Source organism: Mesoplodon mirus (genome assembly GCF_964341445.2).
Source record: "Mesoplodon mirus genome assembly, chromosome: 16".
Taxonomy (NCBI): Eukaryota; Metazoa; Chordata; class Mammalia; order Artiodactyla; family Ziphiidae; genus Mesoplodon; species Mesoplodon mirus.
Window position 1 is genome coordinate 11,926,480 of NC_138992.1, and position 24,055 is coordinate 11,950,534.

At 42.8% G+C, this 24,055-nt stretch overlaps 1 long non-coding RNA gene across 21 annotated transcripts in view; it reads right to left on the reverse strand.

The window, feature by feature from the left end:
• The window catches only part of LOC309792220, a 365,358-nt gene that overhangs the window by 21,668 nt on the left and 319,635 nt on the right, over positions 1 to 24,055 (reverse strand). Inside the window, exon 6 of one of the 21 annotated variants that reach the window (XR_014291642.1) lies at positions 17 to 7,671. The exons of the other annotated variants lie outside the window; for them this stretch is intronic. This is a non-coding gene — a long non-coding RNA (uncharacterized lncRNA). Of the gene's footprint in view, positions 1 to 16; positions 7,672 to 24,055 lie in introns of those variants that run through there. 21 annotated transcript variants of the gene reach the window in all.

A 24,055-nucleotide genomic window follows, 5' to 3' on the forward strand; every position in this document is an offset into this window, starting at 1 on the left:
TATATGATAAGTGGAATTAACAATAATAACAGCTAACCTTTAGAACCGTTGCTCTATAATATATCTCGGGGGCCAGCAGCTATAGTTTGTAGACCAAATCAACAAATCCAGCACACCACTTGTATAGCCAAGAGCTAAGAATGATTTTTACATTTTAAATGATGGCGGGGGGGGGGAATCTAAATAATAATGATGTTTTGTGACATGTGAAAATGATGTGAAATCTAATGTTGGTGTCCATAAATAAAATTGTATTAGCATACAGACATAACCATTAATTTATCTATTGTCTACAATGCGTTCCACATTGTCTTAGTTCAGGCTGCTATAACAAAATACCATAGACCAGTGACTTAACAGAAATTTATTTCTCAAGGTTCTGGAGACTAGGAAGTTCAAGATCAAGGTGCTGGCAGATTCAGTGTCTGGCGAGAACCCTCTTCCTGGTTCATATACAGCTGTCTTCTCACAGTGTCCTTACATGGTGAAGAGCAGAGAGAGATTAATTCTTTGTCTTCTTATAGGGGCACTAATTCCATCATGTGGGCCCCATACTCATGACCTCATCTGAACCTAATTACCTCCCAAAGGCCCCACCTCCAAATACCATCACATTGGGCGTTTAGGGTCTCAACACATGAATGTTGGAGAGACACAAATATGCAGGCCATAACACACTGCAGTGGGAGAGTTCAGTAGCTACAACAGAGACCACGTGGCCTGCAAAACCTAACGTATTTACTATCTGATCCTTTACAGAAAATGTTTGCTGACACCTGCTCTATGCTTTCCACAGTTGTACAGGTGAGTTTCCCCCATTTTCCCATTTTACAGGTGAGGAGGCTAGGAAACAGAGTGATTTCTCTAGTTAACTATTACACAGATAGGAAGTGGACTCAGAATCCATACCACCCAGGTAGTCAGACTCCAAAATGTTCATTCTCCTACTCTGTATAATGCTGTCTTCCTACTCTTCTGTGTTGTTCCCCAAAGCAATCATTCAAAATCCCTTGAATGAGTTTGAAGTTGAAGTCCATGGGCTCTGAGAAATCTTTCTCCACTACATCAGCCTCTATGCCTCGTTTTCTCTTCCTAAATTTTCATATCACTTTTGGTTCCATTCTTGGTGGCTCTTAGCCACCCACTGCAGTCACTGTGTTCCTCTCCCAGTAGATTGTGAAACCCATTGAGAACAGGTGATATGCCTTTATTCTTACACCCCTGCCATTAGCACAGTGCTGACTTGTGACAGGAGCTCGAAAACTGCGAGTTGATTGAACAAATGTGACTTAATAGGTGAGCACAACTCTTCTCCCCTCTACTGAAGTAAGATCATTTAGGACAGGGATCAAACCCTCAGCTTCCTATGTTTCTCCCCACAGGAAAGAGAACAATTCTAGTTCCCAATGGTCCACTATTAGAGAGTCCCTGCACTGATTGAAAATGAAATTAAAGATGTTATAACCCTCATTTATTGACAAAGGTGTTTGACCCAGTCCACTGAGAGGGACTGCCTGCTTTGGGGCCATTTCAGGGTTTTCTTCTCAGTTCATCCTTCCTATTGCTAGCCGGGTCATTTCTCTTCTCTCTTCAAGAGCCTTTATTGACTCACCATTATCTACAGAATCAAGTCCAATTTCCTCAGCTCAGCAATCAGAGTCCTCGTGCGTCTGAGCCCAACCAACTCTCCAGCTACGTCTTTCCCTCTGTTTTCTCACATCCTGGATTCCTCAATATTCCCCAAACCATTATCCTCATCCTATGACCATGCCTTTTGACCATGCTGTTTCTCACCCACACGTCTCTATCCACCAATATCTTCAAATGCTAAATGCCATGTTGAAATGCCACCTCCTTGAGGACAAGGAATATGCCTCAGTCATCTCCACTTGTCCTATAGTGTCCTTAACCCAGCAGCTGCACACAGTAAGTGCTCAATATTGTCTTGTTTGCTGCTAGGTTCCAATCCTTTATCCATCTACCTGATCTCACCTGGATCCTTTATGGCTGGATAGGGGTAGGGGCACCATGTGAGGGCAGGGAAAGGAGCAAAGGCTTCTGTGTCTTCCTCAGGCTCATTCACTCATTTCATCCAGCATTTATTAAGCACCTACAATGTGCCAGGCAACATGCTGAAAAGTTTACATTTATTATCATTCTGTCACTTACATTCCCATGTGATAGGTACTATTATTAGTTTCGTTAGGCAAAAAAAGAGAAACCTGGGCTCAGAGAGGTGGTAGAATTTGCCCAAGGTCACACAGCAAATTTATGTCTGATCATAGAACAAAATCTATGGTCTTTCCATTATATGTCATCACCCTAAGACAAAAACCCTGACAGCAAGGAGCTCATAGACTTAGAGAGGATTTGAGTTTTATAGCTTGTTCATTGATATATTCATCCATTCATTCTACAAATATTGCACGAGGCATCAGGAACACAGCTGTGAAGAGCAAGCAGGGGTCCTGACATCTTGGACATTACATTAAGTGGGAGATGTGCAATAAACAAATAAAGAAATAAACAAAATAATTATAGACTTTGATAAGTGCTATGATGAAGGCCACCATTTGCGGTAGACTTAGGGCAAGGTTCTTTGAGGAACAGATGTTAAACTGGAGACCTCAAGAACAAGAATGAGATTCGTAATGGGCCAGGAGGAGAGCTTTCAAAGTAGCGAGAACAGCTAGCGCAAAGGCCCTGAGACTTGCAATACACTGGGCTTATTCACAAAACAGAAAGGTGGCCAGTGTGGCCGAGCAAGAGAGATGGGGGTGATGCCAGGTGAAGTTGGAGGGCTGGAAAACCGCCATGTGACTCCATGTTGTAGAAAGAAGCCATCCATCCTATGTGATCATAAAGCACTTTGTGAATGGTAAACACCCACAAAGGTAACTGATCAGTACAGTTCTAAAAACTCGAATCCTGGTGTGTTATTTACCACTTTTTTAGATTTTAGAGAGGTAATGTAGTGCGTATAGAGAAGTTATGAAATACCTTAGCAGGGACTAGAGTATACCCCATAACCAAACACATTAATATTTCTGCAGTGAAGCATGTGAATACCTACACTAAGTGGGATAAATAAAGGGTACAGACAACTTCGTGGCAATTCAAGGCAAGTGTTACTGCCAAATAAGTTTGTTAGCTCAGTTTTTACCCAAAATGGGTTACAAAATTTTGCTTTTCACAGTATATTAGATTTCAAGGTTATACATAAGGGACGGTGAATTGGTGTCAGTCTCATCCCTGCTCTTCTCTTTTCCTCTCTCTGCCAGAAATGCTCCCTGCACAGCTGCTTGGGTCCTTACCCACCTTGTTAATCTTCAAAGCCCAGGGCAGGTGCCACCTCTGAGAAGCCACTCCTGCACCCCATTCCCAGGGGAAGTTAATTTTTCTGGCTCCTAGCTTCTTCTGTACATTGCACGAATAGCTGTTGCCTTGTCAAGCTGTACCATAAGTCTGCATCTATAGCACTGAGCCCTTGAGGGCAGCAAACACGTCTCACTCACCCTTAGTCTCAAGACTGAGCACGGTGCTCCACTCAAGATGTCATTCAAATACTGCTTGCCGAATTGAGCTCACTGACCTTCCACCAGGTCTCCCTTCCTTTGGCATGATTCTTCATCAACAGTGTCCACACACTCTCTGTTTTATCTGGATAAGACAACTGCTTTGACTTACTCAAAAATTCGGCTGCTTCACTCAATACATCCTTTTTCCCACTCAATTTCCAGCCCAATGTGGGTCAGCAGCGTCTTCTTCTCTTTGTGGTTATTTAGAGACCCTGGCTCCTTTATTCAGTGGCTCTGACATTGGAGTTTCCACTGGACCCTCTGCATCCAACCAGCATGCAAAGGATGGGAGAGAACATGAGAATTTCCTGGCAGGGACGACAGATCTGAAAGTGATATTCACCATTTCTGCCCATTTGTTATTGGCTGTAACTTGATTACACAACCACATCTAACTATAAAGGAGGCAGGAAATTTCATCCAGTGGTATGCTCAGAAGGAAGACGAAGAAGGTCTAGGCAGTGTCTGGCTAGTCTCTGCCACAATCTCCATCAACACAACTTATTTTTCAATGGGAAAAATAATCTATTTTCTGTTGAGAGAAGGCAACCACTATTCAAACATCTAATAAACAACCATTTTCTTTGACTCTAGAGTGCCAAATCCTAGTGCAGTCCCTCAGTGATCACCCAAGCAGTATCCCATGATGATGACATATTTCAAGAATGCTGTACGTTCAGCAAACCCTACAGGCACTTCCAATGCCTCCCTCTCATCATCTGTGGATTACCTCCTTAGAATTCTTCCCTTCTATCATACATCTTTTTGGATGATCTGCTTCTTGTCCAAACCCTTTGGATAACTGGGTCCATTTGGTCAGACTGGAAGGCAGAGAAGCAAACTGACCTCAGTCACCTTTCCCATCTAAAGGAGTGACGGATGTGTAAAGAGGTGGAAAACATAGGAAACCCAAGAGAGTAAATCATAATTCATTGAGGAGGTAAAACAAAGTAAGTTCATGTGACTTATTCACATACAGATTTTTTTAAATTGTCAAATGAGGAACTCTACAAACCTGGGTGGGGTTTTCAACATGATTGGTCTAGCTGAAACAGAGGGGGAAGTGAAAGTCAAGGGACAGAATGGAACATTGATTTGGGGTACAAAACCTACACTATCACAAATGTTTGGGTTTGTTTTTCAAACTCCTTAAGATCTGTGTTGCAAAGAGAAAACCTCTGACAATCTGGTGGGTGGCCATGAAAACGTACTGCTCAACTCTTCTGCGATGAGACGCATAGTTGACTAAATCCCCTGTTGCTGGGCCCACTACTGCGTTCGTGCCAAGACCACACCCCCCAAAGGATGCTCCCTGCAAATGACTGAGGATGGCAAGAGGACTAGCCCTAGCCCATTTCTGCAGGACAGACGACAGCTGTCATGGGCAGTTTGGGCTCAAGGACTCCCACTGGCTAGCCAAATACTAGATTTTAGATGTGCACTCCCATGTGAGATTCTTTCTCCCCAATTCCTCCTTCCCCCTCTCCTTTCACAGGTGTGAGACCTGCAGTGGGGTCTGAAAGCTCTCCCTGCCTCCTCTACTTCCTCCTCTTTCTTCACAGGTGTTTCCTCCAACAAATCTCTTGGGCATTTCTTCCTGTCCTAGTGTGTGCTTCTCAGAAACCAAACTTCCACGTTAGTCCATTCAGAGTTCCAGGTGATCCAGTCAGAGATATTTTTTAATAGCTCCTCTTACATTTAGTGTGAATTTTATCCAGAAAGTTGGAAAGAACTGATCATAGAAAGATAAGTGTTCTCATAGTCCTTGACCCAAGGAGTTTCTGGCATCTGAAGAAACTCTCCTCTCAGACCCCACTGAGTAACAGTAATAATAGTTACCACAACAAAATCCTCTCATCATTACTCTGCAATAACCAGCTAAATTATATGGGTGGGTACTAAATTCTCACTTTAGAGGTCAGAGGTCCTAGAATGCTGAGGTGACTTGATGAAGTGACCATGTGTTAGTGGACAGCATGGTGAAGACCGACATGGTCCAGCCTGTGGTCCTCTATGTCTTCCATGCTGCCACATTACATAACTCCATCTTTCACACCCAACTGCAGGACGGAATCAACTCAGGAAACCTGAAGTGGCCATTTGACTGACACAATTAGCCAACTCAACCTAAAGAAACTCATTTACGCAAACCAAATAGACATCAGTTCCATGGGTATTTTTTAACCACCCTTAGTTGACTGGTCAGAGTCATTTTCAGCAACCTGAAAGGCCCCATCAGGTTCTGAATATAATCCCAGTGTCCAGAACCATGCCAACAATACAGATGTATTCTTTGCCTCACAATTATTGGACTGACATTGGGGTTTCCCAAATAGCAATATCTGTTTTTCAAATATGACAAATTTACAGCTGTCTTTGTAAAAGCTGCTCATTTCAATGACAGACTGAAGACCATAACATGTTGGCAAAAGCAATTGCAGATAGCGTTTATTGCACCCATACTTTGCTGCAAACACTGTGCAAGAACAACCCTCAATTATTGCCCCATTTTGCAAATGAGTAAATTGAGGCTTGGAGATATTAAGCAACTTACCCAGTGAGTCACAGCTAATAAGTGATAGAGATCAGATTCAACTGAGATTAGACAATCATTCTATCATTCTATCTCCTTCCCAAGAATACTCTAGAATCAAGCAAAGAAGTGCCCATTTTGACCCAGTAATGGGGGCAAACAAGACTGAAATCATGAAAAATCCAGGAGAATCACCTACTTAAAAGAAAATATTTTCTACTGCTTCATTCAAACTGGATGAACTAAGTGATACCTAGAGAGGGTGTTTAGACATTTTGAGCTATGAGCTCAGTGGAAGAGGTTTATAATTATCTCATTAAATGCTTAATAAACTAATGCTTCCAAGGTGCTTGGTGACTTCAAACCATCTCTCTGTAATATTTTCTGCAGATCTCTGTGATTTTGTTGACATTCTAATAGATGAGCTTGAAAAGCCATAGGAAACTGCTCAGAGAGAAGATGAAAGAGAACAAGGTACCTTGATTTTTCATTTTGTTGAGAATGGTCTTGGTCATGCCCATGCAAGCAGGCCTTGAATGTACCTTCCCGTCCTCTCCTTGACCACAATAATCAACCCACACCAAAGGCTGCAAATGAACACTGTGATAGGTCAGATTCATTTCTTACCATGTTACCAAATTTAGGAAGGCTCATCTTCAGACAGGAAGAATAGCTCCAGGACAGCCAGACTCAGAGAAATGAGGAAACCAGAATAAATGAGAAAAAAGGACAATCTAGTCAATATATTCATCCATTACTTTATTTAGTCCCCAACAAATATATATTGAGTGCCTGTTTTAGGTCAGGCACTGGGTTAGGAACTGTGAACAAAACAGACATGTTCTCTAGCCATGAGAAGGAAAGAGAGATGCCAAAGGAAGTAATGCCTGCCCCATGGCCATGACCCTTTCCTTGTTCCAGCCCCAGTGGATGAATCATGATTCTTTACAGCTAATCATAGTAACTGCACTTGCCTTGCCAGAGATGGGTTTGGGGCTGGACATGTGACATACTTCTGGTCAATGGCACGTAAGGAGGAGGGCTTCTTGGAAAGATTCCCTGCCTAATACATGAAAGGAGCCCTTTTCGCACACATTCCCGCCTTTTGTATCTGAAACGATGTCTTAAGAAGACATGATTCTTGAAGCTGAGGCAGCCATGTTGCAACCATGGGGAGAGTCAGTGTCAAAACTCTAAGGACAGAAGAACAGAAAGATGTGCAGCGCATGGGCCCTCGGTGATGTGCATCAGAGTCTAGCAAACATGTGATCAGCTCACATGGGCTTAATCCTTCTTAGGATGTGTGGCGTGTCATATTTTATACATAATTACAATAAAGAAACATGAAAACCCGTAGCATCCATTTATTCCAGCTCTATTTTGTACCAGGTGATGGATAAGATGCTTTTCACAATATCTTTTTTCATCAGCACAACAGAGGTGAGCTGATGCTCACAGGAAAAAGGTGAGACAGCCACCTCCTACTTACCCACACCAGCTGCAATTTTTAATCTCTATCATCTCTTCCCCCCTTCTTCTGTTAACAGCACCTCAGTTTCCCTGTGGAGAACCACATTCCATGTAGTTCTGGATGAACCATCAATCATGGTATCCTGGTCCCTCTCCCACATACCTGACGCCTAGTAAGCCCTAAAAAACTACTAATGGTCTCTCTAAAGCAGACTTGTCTTGCTTTCTTGACCCCATTTTATACGTTTATATATAAAAAAATCTGTCCTGTTCCAAAGACTTGACTAATTTTTTTTAAAGTGGATCATTTCTTTCATATCTTTTCTAGGAAACCACTTATTCTAAATAGATTTGCTATATAACAAAGTTTCTACCTGAGAGACAAGTAAAGTTCCAGTCTCCCAAATTCCAAGTTTTCTCTCCACAGACTAGCTCTGGAGGTAGGTAAAGAAGGTACACCATTACCAGGGAAAAAGGAGTTAGAGAGGAAATATGTGGGGAGACTCTCACCACTCACACTTGTTAGAGAAATATTGTAAACAAACACAAACTCTGAAAACACAGATTTCCCTGAAAGTACACTGTCACTGCCAGGAAAATATTGCACATGTTTAACACTGGAAAGAAATGCAGAGATAAGCTTTGCCTAGAAAGTTCACGAATATTTGCAATCTGTTGATGTGGTTTACTACGAACTTTTAGATTCACACTGCTCAGACTGTATAGCGCAGGGTCTGGCAAAGTATAACTCGAGGGCCAATCTGGCTTATCACCCTGTTTTTGCTAATATGGTTTTATTGGACCACAGCCAAGCCCACCTGTTTAGATATTGTTTGTGGCTGCTTTTACACCACGATGGCAGAGTTGAGTCTTTGTGACAGAGATCATTTGTCCTGCTAAGCCTAAAATATTTACTCTCTGGCCCTTTATAGGAAAAGATTGTCCATCGCTGGTCTAGTTAAACAATATCAGCGATGGTGATCAGTTATTGAACATCTGCACTGATCAGCACATTTTGGTCTCAGAACCTCTGAAACAGATACCCAGTCTCATTTTCCCAAAATGGAAGCAAAATGAAGCATAGAGACCTTTAGCAACCTACAAAAAAGCAACACAGACAAAACAAGGACTCAAGCCCAGGCATGTACATTCATTTACTAATATTTGTTGATCAACTGCTATGTGCTGGGCATGCACCAAGTGCAGAGAACACAGTGGTAAAAAAAAAACAAAAAACACTGCATCACTGCATTGGGAATTCCTTGGCAGTCCAATGGTTAGGACTCGGTGCTTTCACTGCCTGGGTCTGGGTCAGGGGACTAAGATCCCACAAGCTGCATGGTGCAGACAAAAAAAAAGTGCATATTATATATGATTACCAGTTGTATGAGAAAAGCTGTGAGAGAAAAGTATAGGGTAAAGGGTATTAGAGAAATAAAAGTGGGGGTCAAGTGTAAGTAGGATGCGGGGTGGGTGGGGGGTCGTCCCTCAGGCTGGATTTCCAAGATAGCAGAGCCTGCAGTAAGCTTACTTGCAAAGGCTTTATTGGGAAGTGGAGTCCAGGGCAGCGAGGCAAGGAATGAGGGAAAGCGGATGCAAGGTGATGTTTACCAAGCTGGCACCAGCCTTGCAATAAAATACAGCCAATGGCTCAGACGATGGGCCAGATGGGAAAACTTGGACGGCTTGTCCAGGAGAAGGAGGGGAGAGAGATTTATCTATTGGCTCGTTCCCATCCCCTGCCTTCCCTGAGGAAGGCTGAGACAGCCTGAGGTGTTAGGAGGCCAGGTGATACTCAGGAGTTTGGGCTGCCCATCAAGAAAGTCGCCCCAGCACAGAAGATCAGAAGAGGCTTAGAAAATCTGGGAGACCCACAAAGTGGATCAGTCAGAGGCCAAGGTCAGGGAGCCTCTCTGAGGAAGTGACGTTTCCACTTGAAACTTGAGAAATGAAGTGAATGAATGGAAGGAAATGTTATAAAGGCCGAGGTGAAAGGAAGTGCAAAGGTCCTGAGGCAGGAGAGAGATGGGCATATTTGGGAAACTGAAAAAGACTTGGGGCTCAGAAGTTCCACTCCACAGATCCATATGCCTGCTCGACCATTTACTAGCTGTGTGAACTGGGGAAGTTTCTGAACCTCTCTGAGCTTCTGTTTCCTCACCTGTAAAACGGAGATCATACTTGTTCCTATTTCAGAGAGATCGTAGGATTAAACTAAACATCAAGCGTTTAAGTACTTAACACAGTGTCAGGCTCATAAAAGGCCAACAGTAACGCTAGCCATTGATTTTATTATTATTAACACTACTACTGTTATTACTTACTCTGACCTATTGAATTAAAATAGTTGAAGATGGGCCCTGGAACTGGCATGCTTAGACAACCCCTGTGATGATTTGTATTACAATTCAGTCTTCTGTAAAAGGTTTGTGCATACAAACCTTTGCCACATCTCCCTGCAGGGCCAGTGAATTTCTCAGTTCTGTTGTTAGATTTGGCCCATTGAATTTCTTTGGCCAGTGGACTGTGAGCCACACCCTGCAAAAGTCTAAGGTGACTGCCTACCTGAGGTTGCTTTCTTAGACTCTTGCCTTCTGCCAGAACTGCCCATTGTGCTTTGGGGCTGTTCCTTCCAATGCAGTCACAGATCAAAAAAGCCTATGGAGGACTTCCCTGGTGGCAAAGTGGTTAAGAATCCACCTGCCAATGCAGGGGACGTGGGTTCGAGCCCTGGTCCAGGAAGATCTCACATGCTGCAGAGAAGCTAAGCCTGTGCGCCACAACTACTGAGCCTGTACTCTAGAGCCCGCAAGCCACAACTACTGAGCCCAAATGCCACAACTACTGAAGCCCGCACACCGAGAGCCCATGCTCCGCATCAAGAGAAGCCACTGCAATGAGAAGCATGTGCACAGCAACGAAGAGTAACCCCCGCTCAGCGCAACTAGGAAAAGCCCACATGCAGCAACGAAGACCCAACACAGCCAAAAATAATCAATCAATCAAAAAATAAAGCAAAAACAAACAAACAAACAAAGCCCTATGGAAATGACCCATAGTCAACACACAGCCTGAAGCAGAGGCCCTGCTGACTGTAGGCATCATGTAAAATGAAAGGAAAATAAATTTTAGTGATTATAAGCACTGAGATCTAGGGAGTAGGGGGTTCTTTGTTATGCAGCAAAACTGATAAATACACTCCCTACTGATTCTTTTATGCAGAAATTATGATTATATAAAACACTGAGGCTCCGCTCTGGGCTCTTAGGAGAGCTTCTTTTTTTCAGGGACAGATATCTGTGCAGAGACTCGAGGAGATACACGTATGTATTGAGATGGAGGCGTGGGAAATGATAGTATCAGAGAATTAGCTCTCCTGGCTGATGTTCAGAAATACCCAGAGCTAACATGAATGCATTCACTCAAATCTCTCCAGGCTCTTTTGTAAAGGGGGCAGCCCCTTCCTAGCTTTGACATACACCTCTCCTTCTGTACATACCACCTGGGTGATTTCTGTTCCCTTCTAGGCATCTGGATATGGGCATTTTCATTTTCTGCTGACAGCAGAGGGGATTGGATATGAGTGCCTTTCTAAGCTGCTATATGGATGCTATATTTTTTATTGTCATAATTCACACTATCATCATCATCATTGTCATCATCATCATCAGGCTTGGCCCACAAATACATCAAGATGTATACATCAATTTGCTGAGTGTGAATTAGTCTGGGGGATCAGAGTCCTGAGCCCAAGGTCACTGGTCAATCATAACCAAAAGCCCTAGAGAAAAAGAGAACCTAGCAGTGTTTAGGATCTGAAAGGGAACATCAGCAGAGCTTGCTGACCTGGTATGAACCAAGTATCCTGAATAGGCATTTCACAAAAACCCACAGAACTTTGCCAGCTTAGAGTCTCCACACTGTCCCACTGAGACTCACTGAATGACCACACCCAATGCCTTTCAATGACTCTGCAGGGCACCATGCCACCACCATAGCTAAGATGATCTTTCATTCTTTCTCAGCATCGCCGCAGTTTTGTTTGGTTTTGTTTTTTAATATTTATTTATTTATTTGGCTGCGCCGGGTCTTAGTTGCGGCATGTGGGATTTAGTTCCCGGACCAGGGATCGAATCTGAGCCCCCTGCACTTGGAGCGCAGAGTCTTAACCACTGGACTGTCAGGGAAGTCCCCTCACTGCAGTTTTACAGCCTCTCTACAGTGTTGTGTTTTCAGGTTTTCTTATCTCCTGAGCCTTTTTTACACAATCCCTGTTCTTTTCATTCTTTCCGCTACTCTGTCCAGGCAACTGGCTTTTCTTGCCTGCTTCCATGCATGTCACAGACTGGCACACTCCACAGCGTTTGCTCCAATTAATTCTTTGTTTTGTTTGACTTCTAGCCAACAGCCAGCAACTCCCTGGGTTTTACTCCAGGTTGCTCAAATAAATAAACTAAATGTTAATGTGTTGCTCATTGATGACAATTAAGTACAGAGATGGGATAACCAGAAATAATGTTTTTCTAGGCATCCACAGTAGCACAGTGGTGGTATTGGGTTTTGGTTTGGTTTGGTTTAGTGAGGGGGGTGCGGTTGTAAGGATGTCCCTTCTTTAACATTCATTATCTCATTTGATTCTCTCAACAGCGTGGCAAAGTAGACAGGACAGGAATTATTATCTGTATTTCACAGATGAGGAACCCAAATTCAGAAAAATTACATGACTTACTTGCCCAAAGTGATACAGCTCAAAAAAAGCTAACTGTGGCTAAAACTCAGCCAACCTGATTCGCAGATCAGCTAAACTGTTGTGCGTGGCTCCATTTCCCATCAGGTGGAATAATAATAATACTTTATATAATGCGTTATATACGCGTTAACATTTTCTGGGTTATCTGGAATGCTTTCCATTGACCTGCAGTTGTGTGAGATGCTCTATAAGAAAAAATTTGTGGTCAAATACGTCTGGACTATGTTATATACTATGTCTCCCTCTGTATTTCACCATGTTGATTAGTACATGAGAGCCCTGAGAAGTCCTGCTGTACGCGACTTAAACAAATGTACAACCCAGAATTGTCTGAACATATTTGACTGTGAGGAGGTAAGAGTGGAAGCAGAGAGACTACATCCCAACAATACAGGCAAGAGGTTGGGGATATCTGAGCGAAGGGGGATGGTAGCAGAGGTGCTGAGACAAGTAGATTCTGGAATATTTCAGAGGCAGAGTCAATCGGGTTCCCTGGTGGTAAAGGGTAAGAAAATGAGCGGAGGCAAGGATGACCTGGAGATGCTAGGTCTGAGCAAATAGATGAATAGAATGGCCACTTACTTACAGAAGCTCTCCCTGGACTAATAACCCTGCCTTATCTTACAGCAGCAGACCCCTTGCCTTCAGAGATTGCACAGTTTTAGTTTTATCTTTGTGGCTGGGATTTTTATAGTGGTTGAGCTTATCGTTTTTGGCTTACCACTGCACCCCAGTGTCTAGCACATTGTAGTCAATAAATATTTGCTGAATAAAAGAATGAACAGAGGCTACCCTGTAGCAGCTGCTTAACAAACTGTAGCTACCCTATTATTAATCTACCTAGTATGTAGGTCTTATTAACATTACTAGTTGATTTAGTATGAAGTGGGGTGTTGGAGAAAGGTGCAAGAGGAGTGACTGCTAATGGGAAGGAAAAGAGGGTCAGAAGACCCAGTTCTTATGGGAGCCCTGTCCCTATATTTCTGTACTTAGGTGAGTCCCCTCCCCTCTCTGAGTCAGTTCTTCCACCCCATTCAACAAGGGGTAGAACAATATGATTTCCATCAACTCTGAGCCTTCCCGCCCATGAGTCTAAGTAGAAGCCATGACCTGTGTCCTCAGGAATGTGCCATGTAGCACCACCCAATACAGACCATGTCTGACCAAATGATCCATCATCTAGGAGAGCCTAAGTCCTTTAATACTGCAGTCACCAAGAGGACTTCCTGGAGGTCTTCCTTCTTCCTCCTTCCAAGAGCCTCACCAAATGAATATGGTGAGATTCAGTGGAGGAAAAAAAAAACCTTTTCCTGTTTTCATTACTCTCAATCCAATTGACAAGCCTGCAGTAGGAGCTTGCCTCTTTCCTGTCCCCAAAGAAGGACAATTGAGCAAAATCCATTGCTCCTCTAGACCTCGCTATGCTCTGAACTTTACTTCCTACATCAGAAGTAGTGCTTCTCTTCTTTTCTAGATAGGAATACAACAAAACAAAACAAAACATTTCCCATCTGAACCTTTTTTGAACCATTCTCCCAAAAGGCTGGTGTTGGGTTCCCAGATCTGGGCAGCTTGCATGACCAGTGGCCTCACCGTAGTACATGCAATGAGTCTACAAGATTTCACTTGTTCTATGAGAGCTCTTCCAGACAGGGCTACTGGGCAAATGATGCTCAGCTTCAGTTCATTCAATGTTGCTTTTCACTTGGTTGCCCAGAGCAAACATCTACCCTGAGAGATTCTCCCCTTGGGGACAATCTACTCTGTCATTGCTTTCCTTGGTGCAGATGTTTTAAGAGTCCCCCAGTGCTAAGGCCTTGCTTGCCTCTTTCTTTCCCCAGAAGAGGTCACTACTTGATTAAGAAAAGCAGTAGCTTGACCCCAGCCCTCAGTCCCCCCACTGCTATTTAATGAACAGTTCTCAGTGGTTAATAACCAAACACCAACAGCTGCCCAATCCTTCTAATATTCTCATCATTGATTTTATTATCATTGTTGTTGTGAAAAACATTCATATCCCCACATCAGTCTTGCTTTGCATAGATCCCAGCATGACAGTCATTTTGTTTCCTCCTCAAACTGACCCTCGTGGCTACTTAGCCTAGGTTACAGGTGAAAAGACTGAAGAACAAGGAGATGAACTGGCTTACATAAAGATTATCAACCCACATCTCCATAACAAGTTCAGGTGTGGAAAGAAAAGGCATCAGAGTTCCATTGGCTGAGCCACGCTTCTAAAGGCAGGAGAGAAAGACTGGAACATGGCAACAATTCAAGGTGAGAAATGCCACCCTATGAAAACAGAAGGGAGGGGATCTGAAAGCCGGTGGCTTAGCTGGAGAACAACCCAGCATGCTTTCTGTTTTCAGGATTCCCAGAAAGTAAACAGCAGAAGCCCAGCTACAAAGACAATGGCAGCAGAAGAACCCACCTGGCCATCATGGGGATGGGATCAAAGATCAGGCTGATGAACCGTGGATTCTTTGTCACTGAATGAAGTGCCTGAAATGCATGGTTATGTCACTGTCAGTGATGGGTTTCAAGTAACATATAGAGGAAAAATGGGGTAGAGGGGACAGGTAGTGATTTACTAGAGCTGTATCAGAGACTCACAGGAACAAGAGGCTTAGAGAACAAGATCATAGCAGTCTGGATGATTAAAGAAGAGGAAGCTCAACAGTGATCTTAGAGGAAAAAGAAAGAATGCAGCTGAATACCACCGTCAAAGTTGACCTAGTCGTATTTAATTCTAAGTGACCATTTAGCCTCAAAATCTCAGAAGCAAGAGTCATCCAGCCAGGATTCCAAATCTGAGAAGCAAGGTCCCAGAAGCATCCAATGGGCCAAGCCCTGGACATTTGCTCAGCTCTGGTGACTTAGGGATGAGGGGTGAGTCTGTACTCTCTGCCATCTGTGGTGGGTGGAGGGCACTTCTCTCCAAGACTACAAAAAAGAGATTCTGTACCAACAGAGGAGGAGGATGGATGCTGGACAGCTCCCTAAATGGAAGTCTAAGAGAGCTCACCACATGTGAGGTTGATATGCATCCTTATAAACCCAATGGTTCTTCCAAAGTGCCCTAGAAAATGTGGAGCATTCTAGCATTCATGGTCAATATCGATAGTATCTATAATTTAATGAGTACCTAGTATGGATTGAGCAAGGCAGTAAGTTATTATCTTACACATATTATCACATTTGATTTTCACAACATCCCTGCAATGGTTTTTATTAATTGTATTTCACAGAAGAGGGACCTGAGACTCAGAGAGACAAGACAACTTTTCCAGGGTTACACAGTTTACAGTTAGAATTACAACCCAGATCTAGACATCTATGTAGAACCGCAGCTCCTTATACTACATGATCCCATGATCTCCTGGCTAGACCAGGTACCATGTATTTCCATAGCAAGAGAACTTTGATGGAAGAGGAATGAAGAACCCATGGCAACCAAGTTGGAGAAGACACTGTTGATAAGAGTTTGAACAAAGTGAGCATCTGACATCTTCCCCCAAAATGAGAGGGAAGTAATAAATTACTGGGATAGTTCCATCAGTACATTATTTCCAATGTGTATGTTTTATTATTTGATTCAAACAATAAATAGGTAAGTGTGTGTTGAGCGAGACACTGTATTGTTAGATCCTATGGAGGTTGAAAGAACGTGTAAGCCAACATGTTTCTCTGTTTTCATTCAAACACCTTGAAATCTCATTCTCTTCCTATATGCTTAAAAAGGTAACTAGCAATTTGAATCATATTGGTTCAGATATGAAGTGACACGGGTCCCAAGGAAGGAGACTCAGGGCAGTTTCACAAAATAATTAACATCTGAGCTCTCCACTGAACATTAGGTCTGAACAAGTGAAATAGAGATAGGACAGCGTACCTAGAAGAGATAATGGTAAATGCAAAGGCAGAGAGAGATTGTTCCAGCTAGAGCTGAGAGTTGATAATATTATGGAGTGAGAGAATTAAAAAGCAGGTTGAAATAGGTATTTGTGGAGATTTTGAATCTGAGGTAAAGGAGCTTGACATTTATAGTAAAAGCGAAGAGAATCTGAGGGAGGTATTTGAACTAGTCAGGGACATGTCCAGCACCAACTATAGTGCTCGGAACCTATCAGATATTTGAAACATGTTTACTAAGTGAGGGAATGAATGAATGCTGTGTATAGGATGTGCTGACAAGGAAAGAGAAAAAAATCAAGGACACCAGTTAGGATTCTATCACAATAGCAGCCTAGATGATATAGGTAGAAATAGAAAAGCTCTAGAAAGCTTGGAAGCAACGAAAAAGACATCATAAAAGGAAAAAAGAGTTATTCTAATTCCAGCATTATTTCCTGAGCAGAGTTTACACCAAGAACAGAGGGGAAAAAATCTTCAAATAACCTCCAAATTCAAGAACCCATAATTCTACCAGCAGAGCTAAAGACGCCTGTGCATATCTCTGTAAGTCCAGAGACTGAGTCAGGAGAAGAAAAGGAAAAGCAGAATTTTTAAAAAAGAAAGTAAAAATATAAAAAGTAACACATGCTAAATTTTAAAGCTAATGTTTCACCTTTTTGTTAACTGGGTAGTTGATATTCAACTTACCTGTGGTGAATAAACAAACACAGAAAGACAGGTCTTATTATGCCCATTTTGCTGATGGGAAAGCTGAGGCTCAGAGACTTGACTCCAGGAAAACTGATTCCAAATCCTGGTTGTTTTCTTTTTTTTCTATTTTCCCGTATGGAAAAAGAAGAGAGGAGATGAAGAGAAAGAGAAATAGAGAGAAAGAGTCGATCCTAAGAAGTCTCATTGGTAGATGCCTCAGAAAATACATGGTGGGGCTGTACCACAGTGGGGACCCATGTTTGAACCTATGCTAAACTTTTCTCTTTGCCATAGGTATGGATAACCACCTACTTACCTAGGAGAGTTAGCAGTGAGTGATAATCATTTTCTCTCCTGAGAGTTAGTAATTTTGCTTTTGTAATGCAAAGAGACTTCATATATGTAGTTGGTATTTTTTTAACAAGTCTGTGTTGGGTCAATAAACATCCACCTTCTCCATTTCTCCTCCCTGCATCATTCAGTCATCAAATTCCAGCAAATGCCAGGGAGCTGTCACCCAAGCCAATAAGCCCCATAATAACATAAAGCTACAGTCATTCTCATCAAACAAGATCTTACCACTGGGAACAAGTCCCATAGCTTCAGCAATTTGGTTTCTTGGGAAGAGACAAAAAATGCTAAGTTTCCCTCCCTGGAAGGATCAGAAACCTGGGAGAAGTCATAGATGGTGTACTCTTTATGCTCAGCTTCCTTCTTCATGATACAGGACTGGCCAAGAGGATGACAGAGATTTCATAAAAGCTTTACGAGACCCAGTGAAGTACAAAGGCTCTGAGCCATAGTCGCCTTCACAAAGACCAGCTGCTGCCATCACCTCTCTAATAAAATTTCAATAGAAAGGTTGTCCAGATTCCTTTCTGTGTCTACCAGGTCTTGGGAGGCTCCAACAAGTTATGCATCTTCATTATGATTCATTCAGACTCACCAAGTTCTGCTGACAAGCAGGAAATGATCCAGAGTTAGCCTCCACCATAACTAGTGACTTAGAAATTGTTGCCTGAAAAACGTGCTTGAGTTTAAATCCACAAACAGCTGCTTACACTCCACTAAAAGCTCACAAATTTGACATCTCTTTACCCGTGGCTTTTCTCCAATTCTCTGCCAACACCACCTCCTAGCCTTGCTCCCTAAGAAAAATGGCTTCTTTCTGAAACCAGAATCCAGCTCTGGGATGTATGTAAACTCTTACAGACAGGAGCTGCCCAAGAGTATGGAACAGTGAACTGATACACAAAAGATGGGTTAAGATCATGCCGGGACATTGCTCTCCACAGCCCTCTTGGGTAGCTGAAGCCCCAGGGGAGTTGGTCCCCGGCAGATTCTTCTCTTTGCCCTCTGTCATTTCTTGTGTGTGCCTAAATTATCCTTTCTTATATGTGCCAAAAAGTTTTTTTTTTTTTAGATTGGGAAGGGTTGTAATAGATTATTTGGGGAAGAACTCTGTAAAGCCTTTTTCAAGGACAACTAGGCAGTATTTATCAAAAGCCTCAAAAAGTGCATGCCCCTTAAACCAGAAATGCCACTACTGGATTTATTCTATTATAACAATTAGGCATGAAAATGTACAAGTATAAGGATGTTTATTACAGTGTCATTTATAATGAAGGACCCTTAGAAACAACCCACATATCTACAAACGGGATTTGTTACGAACAATGAGGTATATTCACACTATGTAATATTCAGCAGTCATTCAAAATGGTATAAAAAATCTTTTCATTGATCTGGCAGGAAGCTTCTGATATATTTTTAAGTGGAGAAAAAAGATGTTAAAATAATAGTTGGAGTTGTATTGCATTTTTTGTTCAAAAATATAACACATTGAAATAGTCATATATTCCTAAGTGCATATATTATGAATATAATAAAAACCTGTGGCATGGTGGCATTGGGGTAGCTTGGTGTATAATTATTGCTACAGTGATGGTATTGCCCTAAGATTTAGCATATCTGGATTTAGGTAACTCTAAAGCCCTGAGAGAAGAGAGAGGATCTTTTCAGAAGTAGGTGCCATCCTGCCTGCTATCTGTCTCCCGGGAAAAAAAGGGGTGTCTCTTAGAAATTAAACATTAAAAAGAGAGATTTCCTTCTTTGGTCTTTTGTCCCTGGAACAATCCTCAAAAGTTTTTGTGACCCATAAAACTTGAGAGTGAACTAGTCAAGGAAGGAGTATGTCCAGGTGTTCTCAGCACTGAATTCTGGGTCATTTTACCATTTAGGAGGTAGTAAAATCTTTTCTATTTTCCATCTGTTCTGGGGAGTCAATATAAGTGATAGTAATAACGACCATCCACAGGGCCAGGTGCTTTGTATCTATTATCCAATTCTCCCCACTGCTACGTGTGAGATGGGAGAGAGCATCCCTGTGTCGCAGGAAGGAATAGCTAACATTCCTGAGAGTTTATGTTAAGCCAGATACTCTCCTAAGACCTCTACTTAGATTCTCATGTAATCCTCATAACTACCTTTAGAAATAACAGTATCACCTCCACTTTACCATTGAGGAAACTGATGAAGGGCTACGAGAGACGAATAGATTTCCCAAGGTCACACAGCTTGTTTATGGTGGGGAATGGGATTCAGATCCAGGCAGTATGGCCCTTGAAGCTCTAACTACTAAGTTCTACTCCCAAAGGACAGAAACACGAGAAGGACGTTTAACCCTATTCGGGTCAAAGTGTTGAATCAACAAACAGAATAACACTGGAGGCCAACCTGATGGCGGCAGAAGGATTAAAAGGGAAGCTACCCTCTCCAGATGGAAAGTCAAGTCTCCCAGGGACATGGATGCTGGCCTGTCCTTCACCACCTTGCCACCCCCAAGACTCTCCCACCAATGCTAACTTTGGGCAATCTACCTTCCATTTTATTCTTTAGCAACATCAAGAGGAAGCCTAGATCTCCCTATGAGATGTGTCTATTTGGTCCATCTGATACACATTGCTGACCCAGAAATAAAGTGAGGTGCTAAGGTTACAAGGCTAAGGTGCTCCCAGCCTCCTGGTAAAAATACCAAGAGACCAAATTATGGACTGAGGCAGACATGTGAACAAGGGTCTACAGAGCAGGGAGGAGGGCCACGGCAAACAAACCCCACGGACACTTACCTCTCTGTCACAGGCCAGCAGGCATGAATCCCAGCATGTTTTTAGGCTTCTTGCCACTGATCTGGAAGTGGGAAGTACTTGGTCTTACCACTGAAACAAGCTAAGATGTTTGAGGCAAGAATCTCTTAGGGCATCCCCTGAGACCACAGATAGATATCCCATGTGGTCATCATCAGCTATTCCTCTTTCTCCTGGACAGTCAGAACAGTGACAATAGCCAAAATGGCTGAAAGGAATCAAATAAACCTGAACCACAGACCAAGGCTGCCTTAAGACCCAGTACAACAGAGTTTCCCCCCTCACTCTATGCATCACCTCTCCTAAAAGCTCTTTCAACTGGATCTATATGCCCAAACATACATACACATGACCTACTCACATCCAGTCAAACACATCCACTCATGCATGAGCACAGATTCTCCTGCAGCAAATATTATTTTAAAATATTTGAGGCCAGTGACCTGCAGGTCTATTGAATTTGAATTACTGCAGCAGTCATTTTCCTTTCAAGCCAAGATCAGATGCTGTGTCACTGAGTAAGAATCACCTGTGGATGGTGTCAATTGAGCCCAGCGTTCAATTGATCCATAACCGTGTTCTCTAAGAGTGTTTAGCCTTCCGGCTCCAGCCTCTCTGATGTCTGTCTCAGAATTGTGTCAGAAGCTAATGGCAGAAAAAGAGCCAGTGTCATTCAGCTTAATTGGGCAATCATTAGGACTTCCTCCAATAAAAGAAGGAAGCAGGGGAGCTATAGCTGACCTCCCTGGGGCTGTCCAGGGGTCTCGTGCCCTTACACAGGATAAATTACCTTACACAGGATAAATACATCTGAAGTTCCCCAACTTCCCAGCCTGATCTAATTAGTAAACACCTTCAAAGGGACCAAGTGCCACACACGGCAAAGGTGGGCAAATAAATATTTAAAGGGCACATTTGTGTAGGTGGAACAGGGAGAGGAAAACAGATTAGAAACAGGTATGAGTTAACTGTGGGAGCTAGCTGTGTTGTGTAATTGTCCTTGACCTTGCCCCCACACTGGTCAAACTTGCCCCTTCTCCAGGGTTTCAATGTGACCTGACTCCCCAGATACTCAGCCACCCAGTCTCCAGAAAGAACTACCCCAAGACACGAACTCAACCTGATCTAACCCTGGTCACTCAATACCACCATTGTTTTGGAAGTGAGAATTGAATAAAATCTATTTCAGGGTCCGGAATGGAACAGTGCTATTCAGCAAATTCTTATTAACATACAAGTGACTGCTAAAATTGTTGTTGTTAATCCAGCAGTGATTTAAGCTAAAGGACTAACTCTCCAAGGATGGCATTTTGGGTAACACCAGTAGTTATCAACTGCACCTCTGAAGAAGATCAGCCCCGCTACACAATTCCTGACTCTTCATGCTTTTTCAGTGGCTTGTGGCCAATTATCACAGAGCTCCCTACCACACCGTGCTAGAACAGCAACTAATGAGACCTCCCGGGTTACACAAAAGCTTTCAAAGAATCCAAAGTACATGGCTCACAAATGAACTATAATCAGCTCCACCTCTCCTGTCAACATTCTGGAACAGCAGAAATATTTGCATAACTGGATTTAAGCCTAAGAGCCATCCTTGGAATTGAAGTTCAGATCATCTGGGTAGACCAACATAAGCTTCTTAATACATTTTATTTGCCTTGTCAGAGGGGGAGGGTGGAGAATACCATTCACGGAGTACCTGCTGCATGCCAGGCACGATGCTGGGTGCTGTCCGTTCTTTCTCTCACTTAATCCTCATGACACACCTGCATACTAGGTGTTATCATCCTCATCTCACAGAGGAAGCTGAGGCTTCAGTACCTCAATGGGCTACATACACTCCAGTCTTTTGTTTTATCTTTGTTGTTTGTTGTCTTGGTTTTGGTTTTTCTGTGGTACCGTGTGTACATTGGTCATTCATTCAGCAAAGTTATAAAATCCTTGAAGGCCAGAACCTCATCAGTCCTCTTCCCACTAGATTTGCAACACACAGCTCAGTGTTGAACCCATATTCATTCATACATTCATACATTCAACATATATTTATCAGACACTAGGAATAGAGCAGTAAGAATGTAAAAAGTACCTATTATTACAAAGGTTATATTTTAGCAGGCAGAGACAATCAATCAAGCAATAAGCAACTAAGGAAGGAAGGAAGGAAGGAAAGAAGGGAGAGAGGGAGAGGAAGGAAGAAAGAAAGAAAAAATGGAGGAAGTTATTTATCCAAAAGTGGTAAATGTCATGTAGGGAACTGGGATTAAAAGATGTAATGGAGAGAGGCAGGTGGTACCATGGATTGGACACTCAGGACAGGATTCTTGAAGGAGGTGAACTTTAAACTGAGATCTGAATGAAAAGAAGGAGGAAGTCATAGAAGACCAAAGGGTAGAGAGTGCAGCCAAAGAGACCTCAAAAGCCCTGAGGTGGACGGGAGATTTAAGGACACAAAGAACTGGGGGGTGGGTGGGGGAAAGGCCAGTATAGCTGGAGCAGGTGAATGAGTGAGGGGGAGAGTTACACAAGATGATATCAAAGAGATGGGTAGGAGCCAGATGACACAGGGCTTTGTAAGTCAGGGTAAGCCTCATTCATCAAATATTTGTTGAATGAATAAATGCACAGGTCTTGGAGCACTATAGGAATGTACAATAAATACCAACTGTCTTTCAGGAATTTACGGTTTGCCAGAAAGAGAAAGAAATCTACATCCATTCATCCAAGAAGTATTTACTAATGCCCTAGAGTGTGCCAGGCACTGTGGCAGACAGAGGGGGTACCAGAATGGATAAGCCATGTTCCTTGCTTTCAACCAACACATGGCTTTAAGTAAAGATACATAACCACAGTACAGAGCAGCAAGTTCTTTAATTTGAGGAAACGCTACATGAGCACATGGAAATCAACCATCTAACCCCGAGAAAAGTCAAGGAAAAAGCTAAGACAGCATATGAATTACAGCCAAGATGAAGAGTTGAGAGGATGAGTTGGTTGCTGTAGGCTGGAAAGGTCAGGAAACTTCCCAGAGAGAAAATTGGACTTGAGCTGGATCTTTGGGAATGAGTAGAACTTGGATGTAAGCAGGAAGGGCTCCCGGTTGAAGAACAAATGGGCACAGGTTTGAATCAAAGGTCAACACCTTGGTGGGGCATTCAAAGCACCCCACAGCATCTGTTGCTCCTAACCTACACCTTCTCTGCACACACACACACACACACACACACACACCTACCCCTCCTGCTCATCCTCCCTCCCTGCTGAAACACAGATGAAATGATCTGCTAATCATTCCCCAAATTACTTAGCATCTTAGTCACTCTGAAATGAAAGTCTGATCCCCATTCCAGCTAAGAAGACCATGTACAGATTCCTGATGGTTGAATATCCCGTGGGTAGGAGACTTCTAATATAACCATGTGTTTCACTTTGGGACAGTTCTTTTTCTCGGCAAAGGGATCCGTCCTTAAATGCAATGGAAGTCTGCTTCCTTGATGCGGCCATTCCTTGATTCTTTTCTTTTTTTAATTAATTAATTAATTTTTGGCTGCATTGGGTCTTCGTTGCTGCATGTGGGCTTTCTCTCGTTGCAGTGAGCCGGGGCTACTCTTCATTGCGGTGCACGGGTTTCTCATTGCGGAGTCTTCTCCTGTTGTGGAGCACGGGCTCTAGGCACAAGGGCTTCAGTAGTTGTGGCACACAGGCTTCAGTAGTTGTGGCTCATGGGCTCAGTAGTTGTAGCTCATGGGCTTAGTTGCTCCGCGGCATGTGGGATCATCTCAGACCAGTGATTGAACCCGTGTGCCCTGCATTGGCAGGTGGATTCTCAATCACTGTGCCACCAGGGAAGTCCTGCATTCCTTGATTCTAATTTTAATCTCAGAAGTATTTTTGGTCACCTAAAAATGCTGGGTAAAAATCAATATTGAAACCATAGGAGCATACAAGAGTAAGCATTAATCTTTCACTTATA